This window comes from Megascapheus bottae, chromosome 15, assembly GCF_031878675.1.
Source record: "Megascapheus bottae isolate mThoBot1 chromosome 15, mThoBot2.hap1, whole genome shotgun sequence".
Classification (NCBI taxonomy): Eukaryota; Metazoa; Chordata; class Mammalia; order Rodentia; family Geomyidae; genus Megascapheus; species Megascapheus bottae.
The window spans coordinates 5,536,385-5,559,659 of NC_143523.1; the positions used below are offsets into that span (position 1 = coordinate 5,536,385).

General features: G+C 46.6%; 1 protein-coding gene across 6 annotated transcripts in view; it reads left to right on the forward strand.

The window, feature by feature from the left end:
* Nucleotides 1–23,275, forward strand: part of Ctbp2 (C-terminal binding protein 2) — a 122,303-nt gene that overhangs the window by 38,177 nt on the left and 60,851 nt on the right. For all 6 annotated transcript variants that reach the window (XM_090345644.1, XM_090345646.1, XM_090345647.1 and 3 more), the window contains one exon: nucleotides 4,949–5,044. The gene's annotated coding sequence lies outside the window, so the exon portion shown is untranslated. The remainder of the gene's footprint in view (nucleotides 1–4,948; nucleotides 5,045–23,275) is intronic.

The window sequence follows — 23,275 nt, forward strand, 5'->3', positions numbered from 1 at the left end:
TAAAACCTAAAACCCTCTGAGTGTATTTATTTAATAGTACTAAATTTCCATAAACATTTCTCCATGAAGACTGTGTATGTAAAGCTTCTGCCCAGAGGACATTTTCCTTCTTGAAATTGAGACATTGGGATATCAGGAGTATAATGAAGTGCCAACCTTAAGGTCTCTGCTCAAGTGGTCCAAGTGGCTGCATTACAGAGGGGGTGCAGAGAGAATTAGCTTTCGAGACTGTTTCCCTCCCCCCCTCAAGAAAGGATCATTTTTCCAAGTTAATTAATATGGTTTATTCACTACAAGGCAGCGGTTGGTGGAATGGAGTACGGAGTTCTGGGGAGAATGACCTGCTTGTGTGCAGGCATACCGATGGCGCTCTGTCAGCGCCTGCTCTGGTCTGATGGATAGCAGCAGACGCCGCCATTTCCTGGTGGTCCCATCAAACAACTGCTTCCTGTCCACTGGGCCTGGCCTTGGCCACCCCCTTCTTAGAGCTGAGGCACACACAGTGGATTGTGGATTGTGACATCTCAGTGGCAGCCCATCTGCCAGGGTAAAGGGTATGTGGTCCAGCCTGTGAGTACATTGGGACTAGATAAGAGACAGGAAAGGCAGCCCCCCCTTTGCTGCTGCCATGCCTTGTACACCATTTGCTTTGGGGTGCCCCAGTACCCATAGCAGTCTTGAATGCACACCTTCTGTTTCCCTTCGTGCTTTGGTGGCTCTGGTGCTGCCCCTTGTGTCACAGGGTGTGACCTGACAGAGTGGGGAGACCTGTCCAGTAGTCGGGGATCTTGCTCAAGGCAGTGGCAGTCTGAGCAGGTGTAGGGGCGAGCTGCTTAGGTAAGCAGAAAGAAGTCCTGATCATGTCCTTCTGGTGCTGCTGCTTGGCTGATTGAGTGGGTGAGTGTGTCTGTCTGTCTGTCTGTCTGTCTGATAGACACAGGCAGACGCCTTTAGTGGCCAGGCACTTGGCGTCTTGGTGACCCCTCTACTCGAGGCCTTGATCTGGCTGCTGTGGGTCCATTGAGTCAGGAGAACCTACCGTGGGTTTGGGGGAGGCCTGCTCTACCCTTTTCCCACACTCTCTTCCCCAGAAGTAACCACGTGTCCCCCTTGCAGGCCTATCACTGACACAGCCCCACAGCACAGTAGGGCTGTGGTGAATGTCAGGCTGCCATGTTGATCTAGTTGTGGCCCAAGGGACAGTGAGCTGTGGTCAGCTACTTGCTGTAGCCCCATGGGCCGGTGTGCATCCATGTGGTGGGGCCTGGGCAGGGGTCGGGGCTGCTGAGTCCTCCCAGTGCCAGGACAGCCCTCCTGGGAGAAATTGAGGCAGAACCTCTCAGGCTTCCTTTGAGATCTGCTCCCAGGGCTCGGGGCAGGCAGAATTTCCATAGGGCTCAGTAAGTTTTGAAGAAGTAGACTTGATTCCCTGTGGACCTAGAATAGTACTTAGTGGGAGAACAACTAAAGCTCTCTTCTAGTAATTCTGAATCATCAGTTCCTTTCCTGTGGAAGGCCAAGGACCTGTGGCCCCCATCCAGGCTGCTCTTTTCCCTGCTGGGATGCTGTGCCTGGTGGTGGCTCTGCTCATCACCCACTGTGTGCAGGGCACAGTGTGCATGGCATGTCTATGAGAGGACCAGGCCAGAGAGGGCTCTCAGCCAGGGGTGGCCCAGTGAGCTTGGAGGGGGTTGGGGGTGGCTGGGGTTTACAGGCTGCACCTCCCAGGCCCCTGGGTCTCCGCATGAGAGCGGTGATGATCTTAATCAGCTAAGTCATCTCTGTGTCTCATTGTATACTCTTGGAAGTTCCGAGAGAAATCCTGCCAAGAAATGCTTCCCCGGCACATCCCGAGGGCGCAGCTCCCTGCCACACTGTCTGCAAGGATCTCCTGAAACAACTACTTTCAGATTCTTAGCTTTTCTCTAGCCACAGTTTTGTTTTAAAGTACTTCTTCCCACCTTCAGGTAACAATGGGAGTCATCCAGTAACAATGTAACTCGTTTAAAGATTGTCGGTCTTCTGAGCCTTTCGATGTTTTTTTAATCCACTAAATAAGCTGTTGCTGGTCACTGCACAGGCTGCTGGCTCTTCACGATTCCACGGGCACAGCTTTCTCTTCCTGTGAATTAACCTAATCGTGGAGTCTCTCAGATTAAAAGCTTATACCCACCACTCTGATTATAAACATGTTTCTGTATTGTCCTCAGACTTTTGTTTCAAATCAAATAGTAATGTTACAGAATTGCCAAGTTTAGTCCCCCAAATCTCTTTGCTTCCTTTTTTTTTTTTTTAACAGAAAGGGTTAAAATCCCTCAAGTAGGTATATAATGTCCTTATGGGTTTGCAAATTATACCTCCATAAACGTTTATACATACATAAACATAACTTCATAAATCATTTATACCTATATACACCTTTTCATGTCTGCTAATAGAATGACCAAGGAGAGGAAATGGAACAAAGAAGCCCAGAGCAAACAAAGATAAGCATGTAGAGGAAGCTATGCAAATGTTATTAAATTAGTCATTGATGAAATACATGACTCCCTTTTGTGCAAGTTGTTTAAGAAGTAGAGACTTGGAGGTGGCAGGTTAAGTTTGTTAGGTGTTACAAAAGACACCCATATGAAATAGGTTTTAAAGGATGGATTGGAGTTTGCTAGTTAAGCTCTGTCACCTCAATGGGTGGTTCTGTGGCTTGTGTCACGAGAGCCTTGGGACTGCTGAAAGATCGTCCTGCCTGTCCTAGCACTGAAGAAGCTGGAATGTCATCTCCACTTTGTGCAAATTGGAAAGTTTGAGTTTAGGCTGGTGTGGCGTTGCAAGGTAGAGTGACTGTGCTGGTGTAAATAATATTCACGGTTACAGAAGCTACTCTCCACCTGAGTATTCAGCCAACTCTTTGTATCCATGGACCCAATGCATCTCTCTTTGAAAACATTAAGAGCCAGGTGTGGTGGTGTGCTCTTTTAATGCCCACTAAGCAGGAGGCAAAGGACTGTAGGGTGCACTTCTGTAATCCCAGCTGGGCAGGAGACAAAAGGGGCAAGGCCTACGATCCCCATGTGAGAAAGAAACATCCATTTAAAGAAACACCAACGGAAGCTCTGTAAGAACAAACCAGTTGTTTACATAGGTAGCACCTGCGTTGTATTAGGGACTGGTCCAGAAACAATGGGCAGGGGGTGATGTAAGTCATGTGCGAGTCTGACCCCCTCCAGTGGGCGCTGGAGTTGTGTCCCATGGCCCCTGCAGATGTCTTGGGACGCCCGCTGGTCCTCTTGGTTCTTTTGGTTCTGTTTTTAGAGTAGAAGCTGGTTTTCAGTCTCCAACCAGTGATGTGCACAAGTGCAGGGACATGGTTTTTCTTGGGGAAGGGGGTCCAGGGTCCCACGATGCTTCTTTGTGACATGCTGTGCAGTCACAGGGGGTGTGAATCATTGGATGGGGTCCTTAGAGAGTATGCATTCTGCCCTCCATCTCACCCCAGTTTGTTTTTTAGATAGGGTTTTGCTGTCCAGTGCCGGTCCTCGACTCTTGATAGTCCAGGTTAACCTCAGGCCATCACTCAATCCCAGCTCAACCTCTTAATTGCTGGGATTGCATGCATGCTGCATGATCATGCCTGCCTGAACTCTTCCCCCTCCCTCCGGCCTCTCATCTCTCTCCTTTACTCCCTCTTCCTGCCCCCTCTTCCTGGTCACCCCCTCCACTTTCACTTTTGCTTTATGGTGGTGGTTAGTTAGAAATGAGATTCTTACAGACCTAGCCATATCCTATGCAGTCTGGCTCTGAACCAGTATTCTTAGATCTTATCCTCCTGACTAGCTGGGATTACAGATGTGAGCCACTGGTACCAGGCTCTAGTCTCTAGTCTTATTATTTTAAATGAGGAAACACGATTTTAGGAATCAATAGCCTCTTGAGAATTGAAGAAAAACTAGGACCTTGTTTTGTTTTTCTCTTTGGTTACCAGTCTGGGGCTTAAACTCAGGGCTTAGGAGTGGGGTGGGGTGCGTGCGTGCGTGTGTGCGCGTGTTTGTGTGTGTACTGATCAGATATTTGAACCTAAGTTTGGGTTGGAAGCAGCCATTCACGTCTGTGAAGCAGTCCTCCCCACTTTCCCCTTGAGTATCCTTATACATGGGCTCTCCAGTTGCATAGCCATCCCAGTGGTGAAATTCCATCTTCATGGAAAAGCCATAGATGAGGCATATTTATTTGCTGGCCAGGTATTTGTCCTTTTCTATCAGCCACATCCTTGATTCTTGTGTATGGGAAGCCAGTCACATGACCTAGCTGGTACCAGATATTTCCCCTCTCATCTGTGGTAAAATAAATGTGAGTGCTGTTTAATGCATCCCTCATTTCATATTGCATTTGCCAGGAAAGTGTGATTTTTATTGAACATTAGGATTGAATTCTTAACTGAGTAATCAATTTCAGTGGTAAGTTAAAATGCTTTTATTAATGGACAACTGGAAACGTTCATCAACCTTACGGAAGATTAACAGTTGTCAGCATTTATGCTAATAGCACTTATAAGCCCTGGACTTTCAGAATTGCACTTTGTAATTTCATATTTCTCCACACTCTGGTGTAACACCTTTGACTTGGAGGCATTGATTGTCTGGATCATTTCTGTGGTGTGTGAGGTTGTGAAGAAATGCACATGACATTTTCATGGTGATGACACTGTATCACCTGGCTTTGCACACTTGGTTTCATGTCAAAATGGACAAAAAGGGTTCATTTGTTCTGGAGCTCTGCTGTTTAATTTGATCTGGTGTGGACTCCAGCAAGACAAATAGTATTTTTAATGAAACCGTTTAATAACCTCTAGTAGCTTAGAGTCAAAGGCATTGGAGAAATGCAATTAACGGGTGACTAGATGTAAACAAAATCATGGCTTCAACTGCACTGACTCAATCCATTTTTCTTTCAGAATTTCTTCACCTTAAATGGTTGTGAACCAATGAAGCTATATTTCCTTAAAGAGACGGACAGCCCATCGCGTGAGTTTGTGGACACGTTTATATTGGTGAGTTACTGTAAAATATCTCCAGGTAAAGCTTGTGTTTTCTCAGATCCCTTTTGGAACATGATTTCAATTAGTTTGATAACCGTGGAACGCTGGCAGTCCCTGGTTGTTTCACAGGGAGGTCTAATAGCAGGATCCTATTGATTGCCTTTCAATTAATTGCATCTAGTATTTTCATTTATCAAAAGCAAAATACATGTAATGAACTCTGAAGCAATCCAGTTCAGCGGAAAGTGATTCTTGCTGCTGTAGGAGAGATAAGTCAATGGAAATTATACTACAAGGAAACTCAAGGAAGGATGGAAATAATGTTAGAGCTTCTCGATGTATTAATTAAAAGAGATAAAAATGAATTAGGGAGATGGTCTTATGCCACCCCCACTCACCACTTATAAAAGGTAGATGAATGTTTTTAGAAAGAAAGCAACTTGGGGCCCGGAGTCTAGTGGTAGAGTGCTTGCATAGCATGCATGAAGACCTGGGTTCGATTCCTCAGTACCACATACATAGAAAAAAAGCCCAAAGTGGTGCTGAGGCACAAGTGGTAGAGCTCTAGTCTTGAGAAAGTCCAAGGACAGTGCTCAGGCCCTGAGCCCAAGCCCAGGACTGGCAACAAAAAAAAAAAAAGCAAGCAAGCAAGCAACTTTTCCAGTCATTCTGGATGTGTGCCCCGTTAATGATTTTTTTCTGGTGGAGTGGATTGGACATGCAGGTTGGGGAAAGATGAGCATTGGGTTCTCTCTGCACTTGTTTTTAGATAGGCAGAGAAAATATTGATTGGTAATGGTATGATCCTGTATGTACCCAAGCAAGGTTTGGGGTTCTGAGTTTACTTTCAACATGCTTTTAACTATTTTGCACAAAATAAAAGTAAGTATCATGCCAGGAGTTTGGCCTAGTTGCAGAGTGCTTGCCGAGCATGCATGAAGCCCTGGGTTCAGTTCCTTAGTACCACATACACTGAGCTGTGGCAGGGCACTAGCTATGAGGAAAACCAAGGACAGTGCCCAGGCCCTGAGTTCAAGCCTCAGGATTGAAGGAAGAAAAACAACTAAATATTAACTTCTTTGGTAAGATTTTTTTGTGTGTGCCTTTAAAAATTTTTTCTTCTGGAACCACCAATGTTATTCAAAAGTGAAAAGACAAGTATGAGCTCAGTGTCCTTTATCCCAATAGGGAGGTGACCTTGGGCCCAGCTCTTGGAGCCCCAAGGGATGATGACCCTGGAGGGGAGAGGTCCAAGCTGTACCTCAGCCTGAGCCTAACTAACTGAGGGGGCTTTGGATTAGTGCCTCCCTCCTTTCCCTGGGAGCTGCTCACTGGGTCAGCCTAGTACCTACATCTTGGTGATGTGGTTAAGTGGGGTAAGGTGGCCCCCAGCCCCTATCCTGCTTGTGTGCACATATGTGCATACGTATATCTTAAGATTACACTTGGTTTACACACTCAGTAACCATTCCCAAGAATGCTTTGACAAGCTTGCAGCGCATAAGGCCCTGCTGGGACATGGTGCTCACATCCAGCCAGTTACCTCTCTCAGAGGAGGCCTTGGTGCATGAGCAGCCAGAAAAAACTCTTTTCAATGAACATGAGAGATGTTGTGGCCGTCACTGTTGGCATTCTGTCAACACCACACCATTTCTGTCTTCTGGTTGCTCACCATGTAGTGTCCATGTACTCTAATCTGCCGAGTTCTCAAGCTGCCCCAATCACCATGGGCCTGGAGCAGGGCACGGTTAGTGTCTGTGGAACGCTGGACTGACGAAGTTTCCACAGGTGTCCAGCTCTGTGACCTGGTTCTGTGTGCTGCCTTCTGAAGTCTTTCACTCAGAAAGGCACCAGGGTCTTACCTGCATCTGCAGAGTAAGCACTTGAGGGCACTGGATGTGTTTTACACTAATGTATGAATGGGGGGCTTTAAAACACGTCTTTTCTCTAGAGATGAGATGCAGTATAAGGGTGGAATGGGCATTTTTAATAATGACATTCTCATTTGACCCAACCTAATAATTTGGAACCACTCGAAGACCCTGATTAGTGCTGAGCTCCATGTCAGAGAACAGTCGCATTCTACAGATGAAATCCCCACACACTCTCCGGGAGCATTGCTTCCCGGGTACCGTGCGTGTGTCCTGGCATGTGTCCTTTTACGATGCTTCCCAGGGTCCGTATTTCTGGCATTCTGGAGTAAGCTTTGGATAACACTTGGGAGGTTAAGCGCCTGCAGTACTGGAGCTGGCTGCCACTGGGCATGGCCAGGGCTGCGATGATGACTTGTGATGTCTGCAGTGTGCATTGGCTGCTGACCAGCTCCAGGACTAATCTTCTTCCACCATTTACACTCACAGATACTCACAGGGTAGAGTTCTTTTGGCCACCAGAAAGCATGTGTTTGCTGTTAAACCTCTTTTTCCCAGTGCTATGTCAGAACTCCCACTAGCTTTGTGTTACTTTTATTGTTGCTGTGCCCTGGTACCTAACACCTAGCAAATAGAACTTGAGGGGGGCAGAGCTTACTTTAGCTCCCATTTTCTGAAATTTCTATCCTTAGTCTTCGGCTCTGTGGCTCCTGGGCCTGTGGTGGGGGAGAACAGGAAAAGCCATTCCTGTGCCCACAGGAAGCAGAGAGAAACCCATGACAAGGGTAAGCCCCTCTGTGCCAAACTTCTCACCGCTACTTTCTACCTGCCAGACTCTCCCAAATCACATTCCAGGTCACCAGCACATGAGCTCTATTGGGGAACATTTCTGTCTATAATGAAGTTGTACCCTAGTCTACAGCAGCCACTCCTTCAGCTTGGCCTGCTGTCTGTCAGTTGTAAAAACTTGGACACTTCGATTATGACCAAAATAAGAAACAAATGTTGGTTTCAACTAGGAAGTTCACCTGTGGTCTAGACAGACTTTTTTTTTTTTGGTAGCGGAGGGTAGGGAAGGCACCTTGGCTCACACCTGTAATCCTAGCTACTCAAGGAGGCTGAGATCCCAGGATCCTGGTTCAAAGCCAAGCCTAAGCCCGGGCACTAAAGACCATGAGACTCTTATTCAATCAATCACTAAGAAAAAGGGAAGTGGGCCTGTGGCTCAGGGATAGGGCAGTAGCCTTGCGCTGAAGAGCTCAGGGACAGCACCCATCCATGCCCAGAGTTCAAGCCCCAAAGAAAAAAGGTAAGCCAGGACAGGAAAGATTTTTTTGGGGGGGGGCAGTCCTGGGACTTGAACTCAGGGCCCGGGCAATATCCTTGGATACTTTTTGCTCAAGGCTAGCACTCTGCCACTTGAGCCACAGTGCCATTTCCAGCTTTTCCTGTGCATGTGGTTCCGGGAAATCAAACCCAGGGCTTTGTGCATGCTACCACTAAGCCACACTTCCGGCCCCATCCATGAGATTCTTATCTCCAGTTATCCCCCAGAAAACCACACATGGCACTGTGACTCAAAGTGGTATAGCACTAATGTTGAGTAAAAGAGCTCAGGGACATTGCCCATGCCCTGACTTCAAGCCCCATGACCAACAAAAGAAAAGAAAAATACTCTGCAGAGTCTAGATCAGTTGCAATTTGTACTATTACCTTGGATTTAATATCACCACTTTCTCCTGGTGCCAAGTCCCTCATCATTGTGCTTGGGTCTCTTAAGCCAGTATGCCATTAAATATTGATCAAATATTTTTCCATTGAACACTAATATTTTACAGTGCTAGCCAGTTACCTTGTATATAATTTTCACAAATGCATCTGGGAAAACGTAGCCTTTTTGATAAATATCTATAAAATCCTTAGCTTCTCTGAGGAAGATGGTGGCACAGCAGTGGCTGAGTCTCATGTGCAGGTAACACAACTGAGTACCTGGCTTACTTCTCTGCATCCACCGCTATATCTATATATCTACAATGCACGATAATGATGTAGACGCTTGACCTGCCTGACAAGGCCCCTGAGAGAGGCAGTCTGAGGTGAGAGGTATAGTCACTATGCGTACTAATAAAAAGAGTCTGCCATGGGACCCAGGCCACATCTTGACCCTCTAAGGTGTGACTTTCTCAAGCCAGCAGGGAAAGTCATTGCACCTCTGCCCTGTTTGGGTCAGGACAAATACCTCCGTTCCGTTGAAAGTGGAAGGAACAGTACTGTATATTACCCTAACTCTAGAAACAAATGCCTAACCTGTAAGGGCTGATGGGCTGGGTTGTGGAGCAATCCTCTGCTGCCCTACTGTTCCCACCTCCGGGGGTCCTTCTGCAAGCTTGTGATCCTACACAAACCGGAGGAATATGTGCCAGGCTTTTCATCTCAGAGACTAAGTGAGGACAGCTAGGAGGCTGGGCTGGGCTCTTGGAGGGCATCCTGAGCCAGGAGGCCTGATTTTTGTTCTGCACATTGAGAATCTTAGGTACAGAGGAGCCACTGTCAGCCTCTCCAGGGGAAATGCCAGGTATTGGTGCAGTCTTCGTGTCTTTAAGATCTGAGTCTGGCTTTCCGAGGCCTAGAGCGATCATCCCATCTTGTTTTCAGACTGGTCAGTCAAGTCAGGTCCCACGATTCTCTTGATGGATTTGATTTTCTGCTGCATTGATGGTGTTCTCGACTTCTGCCCACCCTGGCTGCTAGTTCTAATCCAAGCTGGGTGGAACAGAACGAAACAGAAGGTCTTGATTTCACTGTCCTTCATGTGACAGAATCCTCCAACCCACATGAGCTTCCCTGCCAGGATGGGGCTCCAGCTGCTCCAGCTGCACAGCTTCTGGGCTGGGGCAGTGCCGGGAGGCTCTGAGGATGCTTCTGGAGGGTGGCGGCCAGCTGTGACCTCCAGCTGTGTCAGTCAACAGGGAGTGCACAGGCAATGCAGATATGTTGACTTCCTCCCTTTTTCAAAGTCCTCAGGCTAAGAACCCCATTTTATCAGCAAAGGATCTGACGCTATACCAGCGTGAAACACCTTCCTCCGGCAGGTGGGTGGGGGGTGGTGTCACTGAGCATCTTCCCTCACCCCCTACTGGTGGGAGCCCATATAGGCACACAACTGGTATGACTGGCTTCATCCATGACCTGGAAGTCGCTTTGTAATTGGTAATAACTTCCTGGATATTTGCAATTCATGGAAGCTTGTTCCTCAAGTTTGTAATGACACTAAGTCCTTGCTCATTCTATCTAGTTAGGGTTATGGTCTGTGATGATGGGGATAGCCTTGGATTTTTTGTTGTTGTTCATGCAGAGATGGCTATGATTGGTCTTGTATACCAGGAAGACACTCCCCCCTCCCCTCCCACACCACCTCGAGCAAGCTTGAGAATAGGACAGATGAGCAGGTTTTGGGCCTGGCCCCCAGGTCTCTACAGTTGCCTGAGTAAACGCCCCTATTCTGTGGAGAAATAAACGTCAGCAGTCAACCCTTCTCCTTTATCTGTCCCCAGGCTTGGAGCTTAGTCCGTTAAGAGAGTAGAAGAATGGGAAGCAGTTGGTTTGACAGGAAGGCCTGACTACTGGAGGAGACGGTATTTTGAGTTCATTGTCAAATTTGGACTTGGCTATATATGTAGCTGTGGAAATGAGAGGCAGGGAAATGGAGGTTTGTGGTGTGAAATGTTGGGTATATGAACAGTTGCATTAATGCATTGCCATTACTGTTCTATGACTCCTGGACTATACTTGGTGTGGAAAATTTTCTGTTAGCTAGTAGCCTGGATCTGGGTGGTTTCAGTGGGTTTTTGGGGAGGACAGAACACCTTACTTGAGCTCAGTTGAGATAACTCTGGCTCCCTCAGCCATAGATGCTAAGGATAGCCTACCAGAGGCCCTGCTAGGATCTGCCTTTGAACATGACATGGGTGGGAATTTTTATTTTAGTTTACTTTTTTTTTTCCTTTTAAACGATTGCCTACTCTTGATTTTACCTTTGCTTAAGAAGCAGAGAGCTGAATGTGTTTTTTTGTAAAGCAGCTCTCCAAGAAGTAGCAGAGAATTCAGTGTTGCTCTGGAAGCTGGTTCCCGGGACTGGTGTTTTAAAAGAGCATTGTTGCCAGTGGCTCTCTCCTCTCCTGGTGTCCATCTCGCACCAATGGAACACATTTGCTTTACTTATTGATTGATTTGTTTATTTCTGGCAAACATGGCAACTCCCACCTGGCTCCAGACTGTTACAAATAAAGTCTTTTTGGTTAACTGAATGCTTTTGCCATTCATTCTCTCTACATACCAATTAAGATAATTCCCCTAGACTTGTACCAGTTAGGGCTAAATAGCAGGTTTTAAAAGAAAATGCTGTGTAATTCACTGGTTTTTGTGTGTGGGCACCTGGGTAGTTCATGAGACTGTGTTCCCCAAGTACAGAGGTAAGAACCAGACTGGTTTCTGTATTTATCCTGAGAAGCAGCCTGGACAGAGAGTGACATTTATGCATATTTCATAATATGGCTTCTTTAGGCACACAAAGCAAACAAATCAATTTCTCAGCAGCATACTGTTTAAAAGAAACAGCAACAACCTGTGGGATAAGTTGCAGAAGCTGTTAAAATTAATTACATGTGCAAAAAAGAACGAACATAAGGGGGAAAATGTTAATGTGCAAGGATAAGGAAACAACCTGCAGATGAGTAGCAGTTCCGAACATCTGATTGTAGGCTTTAATCTCCATGTCTCCGTCATTGTAAACTCATCTACAGCAGTGGCTGTGAGCCATTCCTTCTCCCGCGCTTCCCTGCTTGGTCTCCATTCTAGGCCGATAATTCTTTTTTTTTTTTTTTTTTTTTTGCCAGTCCTGGGCTTGAGCTCAGGGCATGAGCACTGTCCTTGGACTTTCTCAAGGCTAGAGCTCTACCACTTGAGCCTTAGCACCACTTCTGGCTTTTTTTCTAGGTATGTGGTACCGAGGAATCGAACCCGGGTCTTCATGCATGCTAGGCAAGCACTTTAACCACTAGGCCAAACTCCCGGCCCCTAGGCCAATAATTCTGTAACCAGTGAGCTTCCAGACAACTTTGTTTCCTTGGTTGGTGGACATTAAAAACGGATGGCAGTGGCATCTGGTTCCTGGGCCTTGTAACCCACACCATTTCTATGGTTGTGTGAGAATTTGTTGTCTTGGGCTGTGTCGCCTCCACCTTTTGGAAGATGACACTGAGGCGCAAGGCAGACCAATCTAGGACATGGTAGAGGTGCATCTGCCAGCAGCTGCTTAGAACAATAATCCAGACTACAGTTGTGTTGGGAGGTATATAGTAGGTTGGATCTATGCAGGAACTAGAAGGATGGGTTACTGTATGTTAGCTGTGAGAGTTTTCTAGAGGCAGAAGGCAAACCAGCATGCTACACTGCCTGTTTAGGGGAGTATAAATGTTCTGAAATAATGAAGCCATGTTCTTGAGCTTTCCACTCCAGGAAAGCAAAGGCCTGCCTGCCTGCCGCCTGCTTCCCTGACATGAGGTGTGCGGGGAGGCAGCCTTGTAGCTGAGGGGCTGCACTCTCCTTTTATCTGGAAGTGCTGTGGATGTCCGCACGAATGAAAGAAGCTGTAAGGCTGACCTGATGAAGCCCCCAGATCCTTTAGGAGCAAAGCTCAGATGACTGGGTTTCAAATTTCTTCAAATGGGCTGGCTTTTGGGATTCGGAAAGACAATATTTTCAGAGAGAGGAGAGAGAGAGAGGAGAGAGAGAGAGCTAACCAACTGGGTCCTTTGTTGGTCCAAATCTCTAGGATGAGAATACAGTATTCCTGATTTCTCATAATTCAATTGCAGCACAGTGCTGCTCATTAATTACAGCAGATGATGACCTCTAAACCAGAGCACTAGGTTTCTGCTTCCTGTAGGAGTGAGCGTCCATATTGATTTGTGCTCTGATCTTCCCCCGGGCTCAAGTGCAGCACTGTGAGGCCTGATGACAGCCACAAAGCCTAGATGCAGCTTTGGACCCAGTAATAAGGCAGCCTTGCTCTTCTGAGTGGAGTTCTACCAGCAGTCTGCAGGCTTGGGCTCTGGTAGAGGGCAGTGTCCTGGTGGTACGTCAAGATACCTGCAGCTGGCCTTGGCCTCCTGATGACGTTGGCCTCGGGACTCCCAAGTCCCACAGAGCCTACTGCCTCACACTCATTTCTTTCCTGAAAAATGAGGTTGATGGGAGTGTTCAGTTTCAGAGCTGTCAGGTTCAATGAAACAGTGCTGCAGATGGCTTTCCAGCTACCTCATATACTAAGAGCTCCTCAGCATCCTCACCCTCATCAGCAGCAGATGCAGAAGGGCCCAGCTACAGGCCACCCAGAATGGGACCTGCCCTAGCTGGGGAAAGGCTTCCAGGACAGTCTTCCCAGTGGGAGTCCTGAGCTGGCTATGAAAACTCAGTGAATGCATGCCTAGAATTGTTGTATAGATTCCTGGGGAGCGGGGCGCTGGGGCTCAGGCCTGTCATCCTAGCTACTCAGGAGGCTGAGATCTGAGGATCAAGGTTCAAAGCCAGCTCGGGCACAAATGGACCTGAGACTCTTATCTCCAATTAACCTCTAGAAAATGAGAAGTAGGTCTTGGTTCAAGGGTAGGGCAGTAGCCTTGAGCTGAAGAGCTCAGGGACAGCACCTAGGCCGAGCTCTACCACTTGAGCCACAGCACTTCTGGCTTTTTTCTATGTACCAAGGAATTGACCCTGGTCTTCGTGCATGCTAGGCAAGCACTCTACCACTAGGCCAAACTGCCAGCCCCACTTGGGTGCTTTCTTAAAACCTGACTTGGACTGGCTTCGAACAGTGATCCTCAGATCCCGGTCTTGCAGAAGGATTACCTGACTCCTGTGAGAATGTGCTGGCCCCTATTACCACAGAGGGTAAGGCGGGGCCACTCTGCAATGCTGTGTTCCAGTGACAGGTGTGTGCAGTACTAACTAAACCCCTGTTCAGTAGTGAGCCTCTTTCCCTGGGGACATGTCTCCACTCTCCGGTTGAAACGAGTCTTCCTGCAGTTCGCCTGAATATTAGGCAACAAGCCTGTCTCGGTCCAGTGGCTGTAACAGTACTACTAACAGACTGGATGATTTATCAAGAAAAGGAATTCCGTAATCTTGGTGTCAACATCAGGTGAGCACTTTGTGCATCGTAATGTGATAGAGGACCTCACGATGAAAGAACACAAGACAGCCAGACTTGGTCTATTGGTTCCTGAAAGGCTGCACTAGCAGTCCCATCACCAGATCTGAATTTGGAGGCTAGGTCTCCCAGGCCCATACTCCCAACTGTAGGGTTTGCCTGTGACACCCAGCAAGACCTCAGGGCAGAGTAGCCCTGTTTCCTCCCAGCTGTGGGGAGAATGGCCCACAGGCTTTATTCCACGAGCCCCGCCTCAACAGGCGGGTGAACCGGCCACTTCACATGAAAGGTTGTTAGATTCAGGTCACTGGGTTTGGACTCCTGCATTTTATGGCAAAGTCTAAAAATGCGGATTTGTAACAAGCAATGTTAATGAATTCAGACTGTTTGAATTTCACACTGAATAATGGCTAGAATTATCAGAACCCACCGCTTTTGAAATCCAGGATTGTGTAATCTTTTCTCAAGATTAAATGGATGGAATGATGTCATATCACATTACTTTATTAACAGTCCTGGATGTTAAAAGAAACATACCCTGTGACAATGGGAGAATTTAGTAAAAAAATAGTAATAGCAACACAACTTGGAAATTGTGATACATCCAGTAATTCGAAATGCTGCCTCTCATTTAAAATGCAATGTTGTGCCCATAGATACTGAATGCAGTACCTTTGTACCCCAGGGCTTCCTCTTTTCCACATTAAAAATACTCTATTTAAATGCAGATTTTGATTTGCAGTCTAGGAAGGGAATTCTAGAAGAGTGGGGGAGAAGGACAACTCTGCATCTATTAACTTAATTTTGGTCTCACATGTTATTCTCAGTCTTACTCTTACCCTTAACCTTCCCTGGCTTCCCTCCCCCAAAGAGTCATTCCTAAACATACAAGGGAAGAAAGTGCTGGAAGCTATCTCCCGCTCCAGCCCACTGGCCTGCACATCACCGGGTTGAAGAGACAGAAAAGGTCTCAGCTTTTTTTTTTTCCCCTTCACATGAGGGGAGGTGGAGGATTTCTTCTTTCAGCTGAATTAATTGCCACAGTGAGGTGAACATATATCCTAGAACCCTGTAAATATTTACATATAGTATTCTACTTAAACTTAATTGTATGTGCAAGTCAGTTTACCCCAAGTCTCCTTTTGCTCTTCTACACAAGTTTTTCCCCCACCCACTTACCCAGACAGCAAAATGGAAAAGCTACAGAGCAGCAATAGTGCTGGGTGTAAAAGTAAGAGGAAGTGCTAGGGTCTTCTCTTTGATGAGCAGAATTTACTTGTTTGTTGTTGAGCTTTGGTTACCAAATAAATGCATGTATAGCTTTTGACATTCCACTGTTGGAATCAATTAGGTGTCTAAACATTATAAATACCATTTTCTCTCGCTGTTGCCTAAAGTTAATGCAGCCTCTCTTGCTGTATACACTTGTCAGTTTCCAACTGAGCATTGTGTTTTGGCTTTTATGATCTGTCAAGGGGAAATGGAAGTAAATTCTTTATAATATGCTAATTGATCTATTTGGGAATTTTAGAAACAGACAACATCTGTGCATGCCAGTAACATAGTTAATAGCTTCCGTTCTTCACCCAAAGGTTTGTTGTGTGCCATGCTTGTATGTGATCTTGGTGAGCTCTTCATTCATTGCTCTCCCAGGCCTCAGATCTGCAGAACTTGCAGGCCTTTTTCTGCTGCTGTAGTGCTTGAGACTGTACAGAATCCCATTTGGAGGATGCTACTTGCCACAATATGTCATGGTAGTGTTAGTTCCTGGTCTAGTGCCCACCCACTCTGGCCTAGCTGAGACAGACAGCCAAACTCCAGTGGTAGCTTCAGACAAAGTGATCTGTGTGGTCCTTGGCACATTTGCTCTTGGAAGTACCACCTTCCCCTGGCAGCTAGCGAGCTGAGGGATGTCTTTGAGCAGGGGCTTGTAGCAACTCAGGAGCTCATTTGTTTTGTATGAACCCACTGATGGTTTTCTGCTGGAAGCAGTTCTTGCCTTTTCCCTTTGAGAGTGTGAGAAACTATACCCTTTGATAAGGAATGTTTCCTCTGGAGTGGTGGAGCTGTTCCAGGTGGAGTTTGGGGGCCAGGAGAGGTGCCCTTAACAAGCCTGGAACTGTGTGTCACATTCAAGGCTTTCGTGGCCTTGGTCTTCCTCCAGCAGGAGAGAGGGACTTTTTCTTTTTGGAGATCTGAGATTAGTCCAGCTACTGGCTCTGGAAGGGAAGCCCAGGGAACTGGCTGTTTTGTGTGCTGGACATTGGTTTTACAACTTTGAGTTCAAGCATATGGTAAACACCTGCAAGATGAGGATTTATATTCTTATATGGCCCTGTTCATGTAGTGCGTAAAGAGCTCCAATGATTTCTTGGCCTTGACAGGAACACAGGTGGAGTGGGAACCCAGATTTGTTTTGGGGTCCACGCATAGCCTATTCTGTTCCACCATCTACTGCCCGCTACGTCCACCCCCCCCCCCCAAACACAAGTGTTTGGTTCTTGGTGCAAGTGTGAGATTGGATGTATGTGGTGATTGTGTTGTTATCAGTCATGGGGCTTGAACTCCAGGCCTGGAGGCTGTCCCTGAGCTCTTCAGCTCAAGGCTACCGCCCTACCCCTGGAGCCACAGCTCCACTTCTGGTTTTCTAGTGTTTAATTGGAGATGGAAGTCTTACAGTCTTTCGTGCCCGGCCTAGCTTTGAACCAGGATCCTCAGGTCTCAACCTCCTAAGTAACTAGGATTATAGTCCAGCTGGTGGGTTTTATTGCTGGTGGATTTGGAGATATGTTTCCCACCTACCTGGCTCAGAGGGGGTGACCCCAAGTCAGGATGAGCCTGCTGTAGGCTGCGTTTCAGGGGAGCCAGTGGAGAAGGCAGGCCACTTTTTTGAGTGTCTTCTCTTACCCCACTTTCCACTAGTGGCAATCCCCAGGCTGGCTCCATCAACATAACACTCCCACCCCTTAAGGGGCTGTTTAACTAAGGCAGAAAGACCAACTAGGGGCTATCCTTGTTACTGAGTGCTGAGTATTCTTTTGTTAGCCTTCATTCTCTGCCACCATTGAGGGAAAATGGTGGCATTATCATTAGCAGAGTGAGTAAGGAATGGACTGTGGGTTCCTGAGGTTCAGGAACATATTCCCTAAAGCTCAGCATGGTCTGGTTTCCTGGCCTTGGATCTTCATATGGTTTTAAAAAAGAGGAATGGCTTGAGGTGTGGTTCTCGTGGTAGAGTGCCTGGCACAGGGCCCCGAACTCACTTAAACCCCAGTAGCTTCAGAAAAAGAGACAAATATAGTAGTCTCTTGGCGACTATGCTAAGACTAGTAGTACTGTTGACTGGTTTTTCTTTTGTACTTTGATGTAACCACACCACAGAAGACCTGTTGCCATGCCTCTGACCTATCTAGTCACTTCTGTCTTCACTCATGTGCACCATATGCATGTACGGACCAGTATTACACAAATACGCATGTGCATATGCCCACATAGGGGTGCATCATCCTGCCTGTGGCATGTGTAACTCAGGAGCACAGGCAGCTGGCCATTGGGGTATTTTCCCCCTGTATTCACCTGGGGGCGTGCCTTTGCTGCCTCTAGGGCTGGCTTGGGGAAGTGCAGTCATCCTCGGCTTCACTTCCATGCTAGAGAACAAAGGTCTTGGCCAAGTGGTCATCCATCTTAACTTTTCACAGGAATGTTTACACAAGTGATAGTGGGTGATAATTCCACTGGGCTCTTTTCTTCTCCTTTGCTCCCAGGTTGATGAGTAGCAGTAGTTTAATTTGAGGCCAGTAAATTTTATAATTAGATTTGAAAGAGTCAAGCACTCAAGCACGTGGGCCTGGTTTCCACATTTCCTTCAGCACTGTGGCAATGGAAGATGCTCTCCGCTCCTGTCTGGATCAGATTATTTTATTACACCAACCTGAACGCTGAGCGCACACATGTAATCAGGGGTCACAAGCTCACACACTACTATCTCATTAAATTTTCAGGCAAAAGCTGCAAAAATTAATTGGAGGCGTGTAATAGTTTAGAATGTGAACTGGCTTATGGTGGTATAAATTATACGAAGAGAAGACAGTTTTATATACTGAGTGGGGAAACCGGTTTACTTTAATGAGAAGAGATAGAAAATGTGGAGCTCTTTTTTTCATTACCCATGCACTCTAAAGTGTTTGGACTTCACTGATGAATAGAGTTAATTCGCTGTTACACTTCCAATAATTCATGTTGCACAGTTTAATGACTTCTAGATAAAAACAGAATTGAAATGTTAATTTCTCTGAAGAATTGGGGATACTCTTGTATACCAGACATTCACACACACACACACACACACACACACACACACACACACACACACACTACTAGTTAATTTCAGTAAATAAGTCTCTTGGAAATGTTTCATGCTACATCAATGCTTATATTTCCTACCTGAGTACTATTTGAGCTTTTTTGCCTAAGGCTAGTCTTCTACCTCTGGTGTCACAGCTCCACTTCCAGCTTTTTTGTGTGTTTTGATTGGAGATAAATCTCACAGACTTTCCTGCCAGGGTTGGCAGGATCCTCAGATGTCAGCCTCTTGAGTAGCTAGAATTACACATGTGAGCCACCAGCACACGGTGTTAGATTGTTCCTCTGTGTGGATGTGCCGTGCGTGTTGGAGATTGAGCAGTATCCTTGTCCTGCATCCTTTACAGGCAAGCAGCATCCTCCCTCCCCACCAGTGTTACTGCCCCATTGAGTGTGGGATGTTCATTGCTTGAGCTTCCCTGGTTTAAGGAATGAACATTTACACATTCTGGTTCATTATCAGGTTCTTGAACTACCGACAGGCCAGTAGTCCCAGTCCATGACATGGAAGTGACCTCACGGTCCTTATCAGTCATCAGTATGGGCCTGGGCCCTCTGGCTGGGTTGCTTGTACATGTTTCCTTCTGGACTCCTCCATTGCAGAGGGAGGGCCCTGTATGTGGAGGAAGCCACATGGCCAGACGGAAGGGGTCCAATGCCCAGACGTTGCCTCCTGCCTGGTGCCTGACTCCTTTACTCGTGTGCAACTGTTCATGGCAGTGCACTTGACAGACAGATTTATTTGTCACCTTGTCAGGGTGACATGCTGGGGATGGCTTCACCACTCTTGTGCCATTGACACTTGGCTGTCTGAATTGGGACATAGCATCACCCAGACTGGATGGTGTGAGTCTTATCAGCACCAGGCATAACTTACCGCCTGCTTTCCCCTGTTTCTTTAACTTTTAATTGAAACCGTTTAGTTGCCACCCCTGCTGCTAGGAGTCTGGGGACAATTAGGAAAGTCCCATCTGTCCTTTGAACCACATGATATTGCTTTTGCTCCCCCTCCTCACTATCTTGAAGACAGTCTTTGCCTCATCCTCTTGCTTCCCACTGGATGGTTTTTATCGCACTTGAATGAGTTATGGCAACTCTTTAATTCAATTATTTTCCCCATTGCAGGCTTTGAGATGATTTAGTTGACGAGAGCAAAGCAGTGACTCTGAACAAGGCTGGAGGTAGTTTTTTCTGTTTAGTTTAAAGCCACTGTCACAGGCATTTCCTGCTGCCCACCCCCTTCTTGGCACAGGCCCCTCGTTACTGTTCCAAAACATAGATTGGAAATGGCAGATGCCATGGGCTTTGCCAGTCTTTCCCCAAGGCAAGGAATTATCTGTCCAATGATATTAGGTCACTGAATTCCCACCCAGCTGTGTCTGAAAGCAGAGTGGGGGTGGGGCATTCTGGCCGACCAGGAAGGCCATCTTAAAATCTAAATGTGGTAAACAAGTCTGCTCTCCTGCTTTGGTATTTGACTTTGAATTAAACAAAGTGTCACAGGTGGCAGTGTTTCTGAGCCATTGTGCCTTCTAATGTGGAAAATCTACCCAAAATAGGACCTGCTACAGTGGTTGTGCCTCCAAGAGGCACAGGCAGGATTAGAAAAGCCATTTGGGCCTTGGGGTTCTTCAGGGAGATTTCATCGTGGATTCCCATCCTCATGTTCAGTCCCCATGCAGACTTGGCTTTTCCACACATGTGGTGTGTAAGGCAGTCATGGAGGCTCACAGTTGCTGGCTCAGTAGGTGGATGTGACCTTTGACCATGACAGGAAAAGGGGCTAAGATAGTTGAGGAGCGAAGCAGAAATCACTGAGTGCTTAATTTGTACTGTTCATGCCAAGCACTGACACCATTCAAGTTTAGTAATTGGTGCTGGGTAGGTCTTGAGCCCCTGCTCAACTCAGGGTTATGTGCTTCCTCCCTGGAGTGGGCCTAGAAATGCCAGTTCTCCTGCTGTTAGGGTATTCTGCTGTTAGGGTATTCCTGGCACCATGCCCTCCCTGTGTGAACCTCCTCACAGTGTCACTAGCACAAAGGTGTTTCTTGAGCATAGTGATCCCCAGTCAAACACCAGCTTGCATAATTGGCACTTTGGGAAGGAAAAGTGGCCTTTTCCATATTCATGGAGCTTACCTGATCATAGTCACCAGCTCCGTACCCCGCCCTAGGCTGGCTGGTTAGAATCCAACCCAGCACAGCTTCAGTACTGTCCCTCTATGCATGCACTGGTGTATTAGTGTGTGAAAGCAGATAGGAGGACGGTTCAGAGGTGGTGACTACAAAGTAATCAGAAACTTGAAGCAGATGTCACATGCCCAAGCAAGTACCACAATGCACCCTTTGACCCAACAATCTCTCTCCTTACTTCATACCAAGAAAGGTTTTAGTAAAAGCCATGATTTCTGTTTCAGGGTTATTTGATTGTAAAAGCCATGCCTGGAGACCCTAGCATTGGGAGCATGGCTTATTTTATTTATTTATTTTGCCAGTTGTGGGACTTGCTTGCCTTAGAGGGAAAGGATTCTATACGAAAGGGATAGTTATGTATGAATGGGATCATATATATGAATGGAATCGTGGGATCATCTGATGAGCATAGTGGTGGAATTGTGGGCTTTGGATATGTATAATCCTCCTCTCCCTTCCCAAATGCCTCTGGCTGCACGTGGAAGAAGCCACATTGGCCACATGGAAGGGCCTGAGGCCCAGTGATGGCCTCATCCCTGGTGCCTGGTTCTTTCTCACATGATAGTGCACTTGACAGATTTGTTGGTCTTGGGGCCTGAACTCAGGGCCTGGGCTCCTGTCCCTAAGCTCTTTCACTCAAGGCTAATATTCTGCCACTTTGAATCACGGTGCCACTTGGGATTTTCTGGTGGTTAATTGGAGATACGAATCTCATGGACTTTGCTGCCCAGGCTGGCTTCACATTATGATCCTCAGGTCTCATCCTCCCAGTAGCTAGGACTACAGGCTTGAGCTTTGGATGAATGTCTGTTAGTTTTCAATAGGGGAGAGGGTGCTAGTGACCCCTGGGTTTACTGTTGAAAATAAAAAAAGAAAAGAGTATAAGCAATAAAAGAATTAGCAAAGCTAATCTGCCTTCTCCTCAGGATCCTACGGTCTTTCTGTCTTTGTAAGAACACCTGACTGTCTCAGAACACATAAGACATAAGACCTAAAAAAACTTCATTCCACCTGTCTTCCTACTTGACCTGAAAGATTATGCATAGATGTAACTAGATACATCAAACTACTCAAGACCTTTCCCCTGTCCTTGAGGTACATGTGTGGACTGGAGACTGCTGCTGTGGTTAGATTTATGTGAAGTAGCACCTCTTGTTTGAGTCTTTCTTGATAGAGCAGTCGATATTAACATGTAGCTATATGAACTCAGATCCTCTTTCTACTGTCTAACCATGTGACCTCTGGAAAACCACGGCTCTGTTCTGTGCCCATTGCCTCCTGGAATAGAAAAATATAGTCTTCATAGGCTTGTGAAGAATAACTGGGGATAGGGATGTCATTCACTGACCAAGAGCTTTCCTAGCATGTGCATGTCCTTTGACCCAATTTGCAGCCCCACCCCTTAAAAACTGAAACAAAAAGGTTAAAATAATAAGTGAGCTAATTCTTATTAAATCCTGTATGCCAGATCTAACAAGAACACTGACAATTGATGATCATTGTTATCTGCCATCTTCTTCATCTCCCAGCAGTCTTTTGGGCAAGAAGGAGTTGTTTGTTTTAGCTCAATTTCAGGTTTTGGGTATGTGTCCTTGTGTGTCTCCCCAAGCCAGGGTCTTGAACTCAGGGTGTGGGCACTGTCCTTGGGCTTTCTCAAGGCCAACACTCTACCATTAGAGTCACAGCAGTACTTCCAGCCTTTTCTCTGTATGTGGTACCAAGGAATTGGACCGAGGGCCTCGGGCATGCTAGGCAGACACTTTACCACTAGGACCCACTCTCGGCCCCTCATTTCAGGGTTTTTAAGTCCATGATGGCAAAGTATCTCACACCATTGCAATATCCAAAGTGTTCTTTAACCTCATTGCTTCATACTTCCCCTGGAAAATCACATTGTATGCATGAAATGCATTCAGTACGTGATTGACTTTTTTTTTTTTTTTTGGTCATGGGGCTTGAACTCTGGGCCTGGGTGCTGTCCCTGAGCTCTTCAGCTCAAGGCTACAGCCCTACCCCTTGAGCCACAGCACCATTTCCTGTTTCCTAGAGATAAGAGTCCACGGTCTTTAGTGCCTGAGCTGGCTTTGAACTTTGATCCTCAGCTCTCAGCCTCTTGAGTAGTTAGGGATTATAGGTATGTCTTATCTCTTTAAGTACCTTTCAGGGTGTGCGTGCGTTTGCCTGCATGCATGTGTGGTGTGTGTGTGGGGGGGGGGGAGTGTATTACTGATGATTGAGCCTGGAGCTTGCTTCTAGGTATTGGTCTACCCGTTGAGCTGTTTCTCCAACAAATTCTGTATAAATGAAGATCCTTTTGTTTCATTCCTTTTTCTTTTCTTTTCTTTTTTCTTTTTTTTTTTTTGCCAGTCCTGGGCTTGAGCTCAGGGCCTGAGCACTGTCCTTGGACTTTCTCAAGGCTAGAGCTCTACCACTTGAGCCTCAGCACCACTTCTGGCTTTTTTTCTATGTATGTGGTACCAAGGAATTGAACCCGGGTCTTCGTGTATGCTAGGCAGGTACTCTACCACTAGGCCAAACTCCCGGCCCTTGTTTCATTCCTTTTTCCTGTCTCCCCTCCCTCTGTCTCCCCAAGGCCAGGATGTTACTT